The sequence below is a fragment of the Phalacrocorax aristotelis genome, chromosome 7, assembly GCF_949628215.1.
Source record: "Phalacrocorax aristotelis chromosome 7, bGulAri2.1, whole genome shotgun sequence".
NCBI lineage: Eukaryota > Metazoa > Chordata > Aves > Suliformes > Phalacrocoracidae > Phalacrocorax > Phalacrocorax aristotelis.
Window position 1 is genome coordinate 38,400,875 of NC_134282.1, and position 10,466 is coordinate 38,411,340.

General features: G+C 40.7%; 1 long non-coding RNA gene across 1 annotated transcript; it reads left to right on the forward strand.

The window, feature by feature from the left end:
* The first annotated feature begins 1,487 nt into the window (after positions 1-1,487).
* Positions 1,488-6,629, forward strand: LOC142060258 (uncharacterized). The gene is made up of 3 exons (XR_012661674.1): positions 1,488-1,574; positions 5,310-5,366; positions 6,541-6,629. It is a non-coding gene; the product is annotated as an uncharacterized LOC142060258 (long non-coding RNA).
* The last annotated feature ends 3,837 nt before the right edge of the window (positions 6,630-10,466 follow it).

A 10,466-nucleotide genomic window follows, 5' to 3' on the forward strand; every position in this document is an offset into this window, starting at 1 on the left:
TTAATGCCAGTGTTTGTGGTCTGATCTTGGCCCATGCCTTGGTGGTTTTGGATGGAGAGTAGGCTGTTGTCAGCACTGGGAGACTGGCTGCAATGTAGAGAGTGCCACTGAGGCAGTTGTATGTTGGGAGCTTCCATCAACAGCTAAGAATAAGGGAGTGTAATTGTGGCATAAAGCTATTTTCACCCTAAGTTGTGCCTCTCATTTTTTCAGTCTTAATATTGATAGACTATGAGAATCCAGATAGTGCAAGATTTTACAGCATTATCTACTTCTGCTGATTTTAGATTTTATTTCAGTAAGCCTGTCACTAGAACAAGGATTGAGGAACCTTATCTTGCTTTCCTTTATCATCAGCCCATCGCACATCCCCATAGTGCCAGCTGTCACTATGCACCATCCTTTTCTAAGTCTCACCTGCATCACTTAGTTTTGACTGAGCTCACAGGAAGAGATATTTAGGTCTGTCTCAAAAGGCTCTTTTGAGATCTTACAGAAATGCACTTTAAAGTCTTGGCTATGCTTAAGTTGATTCAGATAATGTAGTTTTGCTGCAATAACATGAGGAAGGAGAAACTACACCTGTAACTGGCATAGCTGTGCTGGTGAACAAGCAAAACCACTTTTTTTTTCTGATGTAGCTTATTTTGTTCAGCAAACCTGTATAAGCTATACTGTCTGGCAAAAAGAAAAAATAATTTTACCAGAATAAATGGCATCGTTATTAGTACTGTAATGGCGACATCAGCAACTTTTGAGGGTAGATTAGGCCTTAATGACATTTTTAAGCCTTCAATTACTTCATTTTTAGGTTGTCAAAATTGTATTAGAACTGAAACAAATATTAAATAAACTTGTTGCTGATTTTATGGCATATTAAATAGCATCTTCTATTTGCTTTTTAGAATACTCCTCATTTTAGCTTTACTCTGCATATAATAGAGACTTTTCATAATATTACATTGCCCATTCCATGTAGTTCTCAATACTGTGCTGCTGTGTATGCTGAAGATTTAGCATTTTGTTTATTTCTATGATACACCTGTTCCCCTTGCTGACTTCTACTCCAATGATGGATTAAAAAATCCTGATATATGTCATATACTATGCTGTGATATTTAATATGATTTGAGAACTTTTTATTACACAGTTCAGTTGGTAAAGTGGCAACATTCCAGACTGATACAACACTGACATTAAAATATTACATTAGATAACTGATCTCCATCTCTAATTTAATGTAAATCTTCCTGTTTACTAAAGAGGGTTACTTTTTCTGCAGTAGTTAGTAATGTTTTATTCTGTTAATTTCTACAGTTAGTCAATTATAATCACACTATTGATAAAGATTTATGTTAACTAAGAGAATTAATGCAGATCCTTCAGGCAAGAAAGCTACTGAAACAGACTTTCTTGCCATTTCAATCTATCATGTGTAAGCTTCATACATGTCCCATTTTCTTTCCAGAAAGCAAAAGAAAAGGATCACACCTGTCAAAGGCAAAAGAGGTCCTTAGAATCTACAAGTAGGTCAGATGCAGTGACTCCACAGGTTATTTTCTCCCTCCTCAAAAGTAAGGAAAAAGTGTGTGCACATGTTCATGTGTTTCCTACCTATGCAGTTACAATACATAATGCTGTGACTTTTTCTGATCTACTAGGGCTTTTCTATACCCAAATTAATGTATTTATGGTATATAATGCATAGTCTTTTTCTGGTCTATTACTGTTTCTTCCATGAACTCCATGTTATGTGAAGATCTATAAAGATACATACAGCACCATCATAAAAAACAAACACTCAGAGGAATTCTCCTATCACACTTTTCTGCACGATTGACCATCTACAAAAGGGGAAGTTATCACATTTCTTTCAAGTGTCTTCATGACAGGCTAGGTTGACTGGTGGCAGAAAACTGTGGGTCTAAGTTGGTATGGTAATAAAGTGACACAGTCATTTAGAACTAACTTGCGTTTTCTGAAACAGTTTATCCTGACTATTCATTTGAGCTGCCAAAATAAAAAGGGGTAAGTAATTTTGCTTTAGAAGGAATGTTCACTGTTTTCTCAGAAGATCATCTTCACAGAATAACTAACTTATTTGACTATGGATTATCAAGAAGAAAGGGTTTGCTAGATTAAGCAATTGAAATATTTACAAGAAACTTGCAAGCAAGTAGCTCTGTTTCACTACAGTCAGGGCTATGTAGTAAATTACTTCCTGTACAAGTAGTGTTAGCACTGTTCTACCAGGTCTGCTGTGGAGCTGCGTTATACTATTACTGCAAAAATAAGATTACTATAAAAGTGAAGAATTCAGGCTACAACACAGAGACTTGTACTGCCACTTTTACCCATTTATTGCAAACTTGTAATTTTAGGATTTAACTCTTTAAAAAAAGTAAAAAGTCAAAATTATCCAAATATCACATTATGCCTGATAAGTATGACCCTCTCACAGGATAAAATAAGCTTAATGTAGAAAAAATAAGAATATGCATTAATTCCATTAGTGCTCTCTGGTGCAGCTTATTCATGTAGAAAACTACTGGACGGAAGAAATAACCAAGCATACTATTTCCATGTGAGATGCAAAAGGAAAGCATTGCTTCCCAGAAAAGATTCTAAGAAATAGATTGCCATCTGCAACACATCATAATCTCAGTACCCAAATATCTAATTAGTCTTGCTAACTGTGTACTGTTAGAACTGTGAGCATATATAACTCCGAGGTGAGGTGTGAGCAGACCTTGCTATCATTCTGGGGTGTAGAGTTGCTAATAACTTTCATTTTTAGATGTTATGCCTGATGAGGAAGGCTCCAAGCACACCATATTTAAATGAGAAGGGAAGATTGTGAAAAGCAGGGGGTAATGATGGTTCCCTGAAGCAAGGGTGTGAAGTTTCAAAAGACAAAAATTTAGAATATTGGAGGCTGAGAGAAAAAATGTATACCTCAACTGTTGTGGCAGGTGTGTTATAGAACCACTGTGAAAAATTGTGAATGACAACCAATTCATAAGACTGTACTCAGTTCTCTAGAAAGACTACTTCCTTGAGTTTCCTTTACCATTTTTATTTGAAGAGTGAGTTCTGTGTATGACAGAGAGCATTACTAAAATTTAAGGAGCTTCTCCTGCCAAAAATTATATGCATGCCTCATTTTATAAATTAGTAGTAATCCAGACCCTTATTTAGCTTCATCAATATCTTTGAATAAATGCTGATAGGGATGTTTTCACATCCATGAGATAAAGCCTGAAAGCTAGATGTTTCATGAATGTATTGAAATTGTTCAGAATCCTAGCTGAAGACTATTTTATATATCTACTTGTATATTTACACACTTACCACAAATACGAAAACTATTTTTCACTTTGAGGAAGAAAGATGCTCTCATTACAATATATATGACTGTTAAGACTATACTACTTCAGTCACATTACCAGTACAATGAAAATTAATGTAATAAGATTTACTTCAGTTAGAAGCAAGTATACAGTAATCTACCATGAAAAGAACATAAAAATGTTGGTGGAGCTCATTATAGGGATATTGTTTATGCTAATTATTTAAATTTTTTTAACTCACACTAAACCTGATTTTAATCAGATTTGGGTTGGGTTTTTTTTTTGCTTGGACAAAACTTTAATCAAACAGTTCAACCCAGAAGAGTTAGTAATAGTCAGGTATTATGCTTGGCTGGGACAGAGAGAAGTGGAACTACATACAAACAGAAGAAATCTAAAGGCCTAAAAGCTACTAATTTCATTGTCCTGTCTGAATAAAAGATGAAATGAAAACAAAGAGTATAAATTATGAAATAAACAAGACTTTTACAACAAGCATTAAATAATCAAATTTGAATTTATGGTTTTAAGCCTGCTCAATATTAATGAATATTGATATATAACAAATGATCCTTGTATTCCAGTGTAGGGAAACCTACACGAAATTTTGGTGCAGGTTGCAGATCTGTTTCCCACATTATTATACCGTTTTTATATATTATCTCTTGTAAATTCTGATAGATCATAAAACTTAATATACACACAGTAAGCCTAGCAGGTAGGACTTAAAAAGTAAAGCTAACCAAAAAATGTTAGCTAAGCCCAACAACAAAAGCTTTGATGCCACAGGGAGCTCTTTTTGTGAGTATCTAGGACTACGCTTGGTGAAAAAATCAGCTTGAACACAAGTTGAAGGATTAGTTCATATGATGTCACTTTTGCTTTCATCAGTGATTAGCTCATGCCATGCCCTAGTGACATGGTATCCTATTCTATTGGAGACATTTGGTTAGGCTCAAAATACAGTAGTAGGTTACAGTTTACATCTACAAAATTTTCCAAAATCCAATATTGTTGTGGTTTAGCTAGCAACTCAACCCCACACAGCCACTCACTCGCTCCCCCTCCAGCGGGTAAATCTCATGGATTGAGCTAAGAACAGTTTAATAATTAAAATAAAACAATAAAAATGGAGTGAAAATAACAAGAAAGGTGAAACCCAGGACGGGAGGAAGGGAGAATGAACAACCAAAACAAACCACACGTGACGGTGACAGTCCCCAAACCGCATCCGCCACGCTGCGCGCCATCTGTCCCGGTTAATGTACTGGTCATGGCGTCCCATGGTATGGAATGGACATCCCATTGGCCAGTCGGGGTCCGTGGTCTTGGCTGTGGCCCCGCCCCTCCCGGCCTCTTGCCCATGTGGCAGAGTATGGGAAGCTGAAATGATCCCTGATGACTACAGGCGCTACTGAGCCACACTGAGGCGCTACCTAACAGCAATAAAGTATCAATGTGCCATCAGTGCTATAAAAGCTACAGTGAAGAGAATTAACTCTATCCCAGCCACAACCAGCACAGACTATTTTCAAAAGCAAATCTATAATGCTGATAAGAGTCTGCAAGATGTTATCTTTTAGTCACAGAATTTTTAATTTTAAGAAAACACCAGAAGGAACATCTGTAACATTCCAGGGAGATAAAGCTCTCCCATTAAGTGTGGGGATAGTGGTGTATATATAAATAAAAATATAGCTGTGTAAGAGAGGTATAAAAATAAGCTTAAAGGGATCCTTGAGATTAAAAAATATTTCAATTTCTGAGAGCCTAACTTCACAAAATATATGTCTGATTGGGTACCCCAAATTCTTGTTCAATTTTGAAAATATTGGTCTAAGTGAATATAAAATATTTTTAATAAAACAATGTGATAAAAATGTTTAGTATGTAAATAAAATAATAACTAGATAACACAACTGGAAATTAACCATATGAAACATTTTTTTCTCTCTCTAGTTCCCTTCAAGACTATCTAATACAAAAAAAGAACACATCTGGTCATTACAGATAGAGGTATTTTTGAATATCAAACATTGTTTTTTACTTCATTGACTGCATAAAGGATTTACAATTCTCTATCTTGCTTTACTAGCTGGTGTCCAGACTTTTCCAGATTCTACTAAGGTACTTATAAATGATAAAAATTCATGTGGAGATCAACACTTTTTCTGCAAACCAGAGTTTTATAACAAATAAGCAATTTTCTGTCTTCTGCTTCAGAGAAAGCACAATTAATTCTACCTTCTCTTAAACACTACAGTTATTGATACTTTTGGCATAGATAATCTTGCTCCAAATTTGCTGTGAGTAGACCAATTTTTTTTAATAGCCCCAGTGTAAAAATAAAACAGCCTTTATGGCATTCATGATGTTACACTGTCCTAGAGAAAATACACAAAAAGCAAAAGGGAAAAAGGGGAGAATTAAACAATTTACTATTCTTCCTTTAACATAGAGCACAGAGGTTTAGGTTGTGGGGTGGGACATGTTTTTGTTGTTTGGTTTTAAGCAAAAGAATATGGTAACGTAAATAAAGCAATACTAAGATTTTTGTCTGGTAAGGTAAACGGTCTCAAAACACCTTTTGCTCTTATAGCAGTTTATATAAGATTTTTTTCTGATCAGTTCAGCTTCTTTTGGTTGTTTTTAGATATTAAAATAACAGAAGTATGTTACAGTACTGTTGTACAGGATTTTATTTGTCTAACTTAGAATTGGTCATCGCACTAGTACTCTCTAATACTGAAATATTTCTACTTCCTAACATGTTCCAAAAAATTAATCAGCAACAGATGTGAGATGAGGATGTATTTTAATACACTCTCTGTCCTTGCCCTTTGGTTGCCTCTTATTTTTTAACATTTTTACTTGGAGCATCCAAAGAGAAAAAAATACCCTGTTAGGGTCAGGTGTGCTCAGCTGGCATAAAGTAACAAGGCCACACCAAAGTCCTCATTTTATACTATGTGAGGCTCTGGTAGTTAGTCCATATATTTTGGTAAGTGTTGGAAGCAATATTTCTAATTAGTGTTTTCCTGGAGCTGACCTGAATAATAGGTGTCCTAAGATATGTCACATTGTTATCTGCACTGCTGCAGTGCCAGCAGACACCTTGTTAACAGTTACAGTTTAATTACTCTTCTCAGTATAACCTGCAACCTTTTTTTCTCTTATTACACACCTGCAGGTTTGCAAGTTTCCTTGCTCTCTTGCCAGTGAAGCAATTTACCTACCATCTGCATGTGAAGAGCACGCAAGCAGTTATGAAACTGTCTGGTTCTTACTCAGCACAGTGTACTTTTCGGAGCTATTCATTGGCTCTCTGATCTTTGGACCACGAAGAGAAGATTAAATAAAAATGAGAAAAAAGCTCTGGGTTCTATTATTTTTGATTCTGTGAAAATTCCTCTATCATGTACAAAGGACAAATTTGAAGAATAACTGACAGCCATAAATACAGCTCTCTCCTGCGGTCCTAAACATCTCTACAAATATGTTCATTTTATTTCTGTGGTGCAAACTCTTCCTCAGAACCATCTGCACCACTTGTTGAAAACCAGAACATACAAAAAATGCCATTGCTTAATGGACAATGAGCAAGGTCACTCTCAAACCCACTGCAAACCAACTGTCCAAGCAGCTAGAGCTCGTATTCGTTGGTCTCACTCCGAAATGAAAGCTACCAAATGCTAAAGAAGCCAGTGCATGTGCCTCAGGAAAATCAGCTGATTTCTCTGTGCTGGTTGTGGCTGAGAAGGGGTTAATTCTCCTCACTGTGGGGGTCGGCTACCTTTCCAGCTTCCCGCGCTCTGCCGCGTGGCGGGGGGGGCTGGGAGGGGCAGGGCCATGGTGGGGGCGGCTGACCCCGACTGGCCAATGGCAGGTTCATTCCATACCATGTGACACCATGACCAGTATATTGAGGGGGGGCAGTGGCAGCGCGGGGGCGGCGCGGCGTCGGGCGGCGAGTGGCTGCGGCGCGTGCGGTTTGTTTCGGCGGTTCGTTCCCCCCCTCCCCTCCCCCGGGGCTTTGCGCCTCTCGTTGTTCTCCTTTACATTGCATTTCTACTGTTGTTTCTTGTAATTTTAATTATTAAACTGTTCTTATCCCAACCCACGAGCGGTACCCTTCTGATTCTCTCCCCCATCTACCGGTGGGGGAGTGAGCGAGCGACTGTGTGGGGCTGAGCTGCCGGCTAAACCACGACAGTCTTTTTGGCGCACAATGTGGGGCTCAAGGGTTGGAGATAACAACAGCTGCTGGTCACAGCACCATGTTGTCCTTTTTGCAGTTGGTGTTAAAAATCGGTGTTGGTTTGTTGGGTCTGCTGTGTTCTGCTGTGATTAGTAATGTTTTGCCTACAAGATTTGTTATACAAACACTCGTTTTCAGCTTTATCTGGTATTTGGGGTTTTTGCTGAAACCGTTACTGTACTTCGGGTACCACCTTGTTGAGGCAATTAGCAATTATACCTCCTCCTCTGAGAGATTTTATATCGAGGAAATACAGAATAGTACCTTTGCAACTTTGTTCTATGATGTCTGTGCCTTTGTTACAACAACGTTTTTGTATCTTGAACATCCTTGGGTGGTTAAGGTGCACTTATTGTAAGTTTTTGGGCATGTTGTTTTGGTTTTGACTAAGCAACTTAAGAATATCACCCAGAAATCTGCCCCGAGGCTTGATAGTTACAAGTGGCAGGGCATGTGGGATAGCATGGGCAAATACCTAGGGCAGTGGGCACCCCCAGTGTTTTGGAGTTTCACCCCCGAACAAGTGCAGAATCCTAAAAAACTAGTAGAATATTTGGAGAAAGTATGTTGTTACGCTGGGAACTCCAGAGAGACACAGATAACTGCAACATGCTGGGGTCTGGCCCATGCAGACCGAGCCCTGCTCAACAGTATTCAGTGCCCCCAGGGGGAAGAGAATGTCTCTGGATTGAAATGCAAAGTGACTGGCACTGTAGACAATCCAGCCCTGACAACAGGCACTGCAGCCACTCAAACCCCCACAACAAGTACCGGAGCTAGCTCAGAAAATAAACCCGTACCAGTATCAGTTGCCCCCATACACAAGACGAAATATTGGAAGCGGACATCAACTCGTTTAGAACGGGATGATGAAGAACCAGGGCCATCGCGGGGAGAGGAGGGAGAAGTAATAAATGAAACAGAGATCACCCGATCCCTGTCCTTAAGCAAGTTGCGAGATATGCGAAAAGATTATAGCCGTCGTTCAGGTGAGCACATTGCCACCTGGCTGCTCCGATGCTGGGATAATGGGGCCAGTAGCCTGGAACTAGAGGGAAAAGAAGCCAAACAATTGGGATCCCTTTCTGGGGAAGGGGGCGTTGACAAAGCAGTTGGAAAAAAAACCACAAGCCCTCAGCCTCTGGCGGTGACTCCTGTCTGGAGTGAAGGAAAGGTATCCCTTTAAAGAAGATGTTACATATCGCCCAGGAAAATGGACAACTATGGAGAAAGGCATCCAGTATGTAAGGGAATTAGCTGTGTTTGAGGTGATTTATGGTGACCTGGATGATCAATGGTCATCCAAAGATCCAGATGAAGCCGAGTGCACACGACCCATGTGGTGGAAGTTTGTACGGAGCGCACCATCTTCGCATGCAAACTCATTGGCAGTGATGTCCTGGAAAGATGACGAGACACCAACGGTGGCAGAGGTGATAGATAGACTCCGGGATTACGACACAAATATCTCTTCCTCACTTGTCTCTGCTGTGGAGAAACTATCCCAAGAGGTCCAGCAACTCAAAGAAGATCTGTCCTACTCCCCACCTCGACAGAGCAGTGTCTCAGCTGTTAGGAATAAGCGTCCTTTGGCTCAAAGAAGGGGATACACACCACGGGCCACCCTATGGTTCTACCTGCGTGACCACGGAGAGGACATGATGAGGTGGGATGGCAAGCCTACTTCGACCCTACAGGCACGAGTACATGAACTGCAAGGAAGAACAGTCACTCAGGGAGGCTCTTCCAGGAAAGCTGCTGCTCCAGTTTCCAGCGAGCAAGTCCCCAGACAGAGGAGTAGAAGCGCAGATTTTATTTCTAAGTGTAATAGAGGGACTCCTGATTCACATTTACAGGAAGTGAGTTGTGACTGCCATGATCAGGACTAGAGGGGCCCTGCCTCCAGCCGGGTGGAGGAAAGGGATAACCGGGCTTACTGGACTGTGTGGATCCGATGGCCTGGCACGTCCGACCCACAGGAGTATAAAGCTTTAGTGGACACCGGCGCACAGTGCACCTTAATGCCATCAAACTATATAGGGGCAGAACCCATCAGCATTGCTGGAGTGACAGGGGGATCCCAAGAGCTAACTGTATTGGAGGCTGAAGTGAGCCTAACTGGCAATGAGTGGCAGAAGCACCCCATTGTGACTGGCCCAGAGGCTCCGTGCATCCTTGGCATAGACTACCTCAGGAGAGGGTATTTCAAGGACCCAAAAGGTTACAAGTGGGCTTTTGGTGTAGCTGCCTTGGAGACGGAGGAAACTGAACAGCTGTCTACCTTGCCCGGTCTCTCAAAGGACCCTTCTGTGGTGGGGTTGCTGAAGGTCAAAGAACAACAGGTGCCAATCGCCACCACAACAGTGCACCGGCGGCAATATCGCACCAACAGAGACTCTCTGATCCCCATCCATAAACTCATTCACCAACTGAGGAGCCAAGGAGTCATCAGTAAGACCCACTCACCCTTTAACAGTCCCATATGGCCAGTGCGGAAGTCTAATGGAGAGTGGAGACTAACAGTAGACTATCGTGGCCTGAATGAAGTCACTCCACCGTTGAGTGCTGCTGTGCCAGACATGCTAGAACTTCAATACGAACTGGAGTCAAAGGCGGCCAAGTGGTATGCCACAATTGATATTGCTGATGCATTCTTCTCAATCCCTCTGGCAGCAGAGTGCAGGCCACAGTTTGCTTTCACATGGAGGGGTGTCCAGTACACCTGGAATCGACTGCCCCAGGGGTGGAAACACAGTCCTACCATTTGCCATGGACTGATTCAGACTGTACTGGAACAGGGAGAAGCTCCAGAACACCTTCAATACATTGATGACATCATTGTGTGGGGCAACACAGCG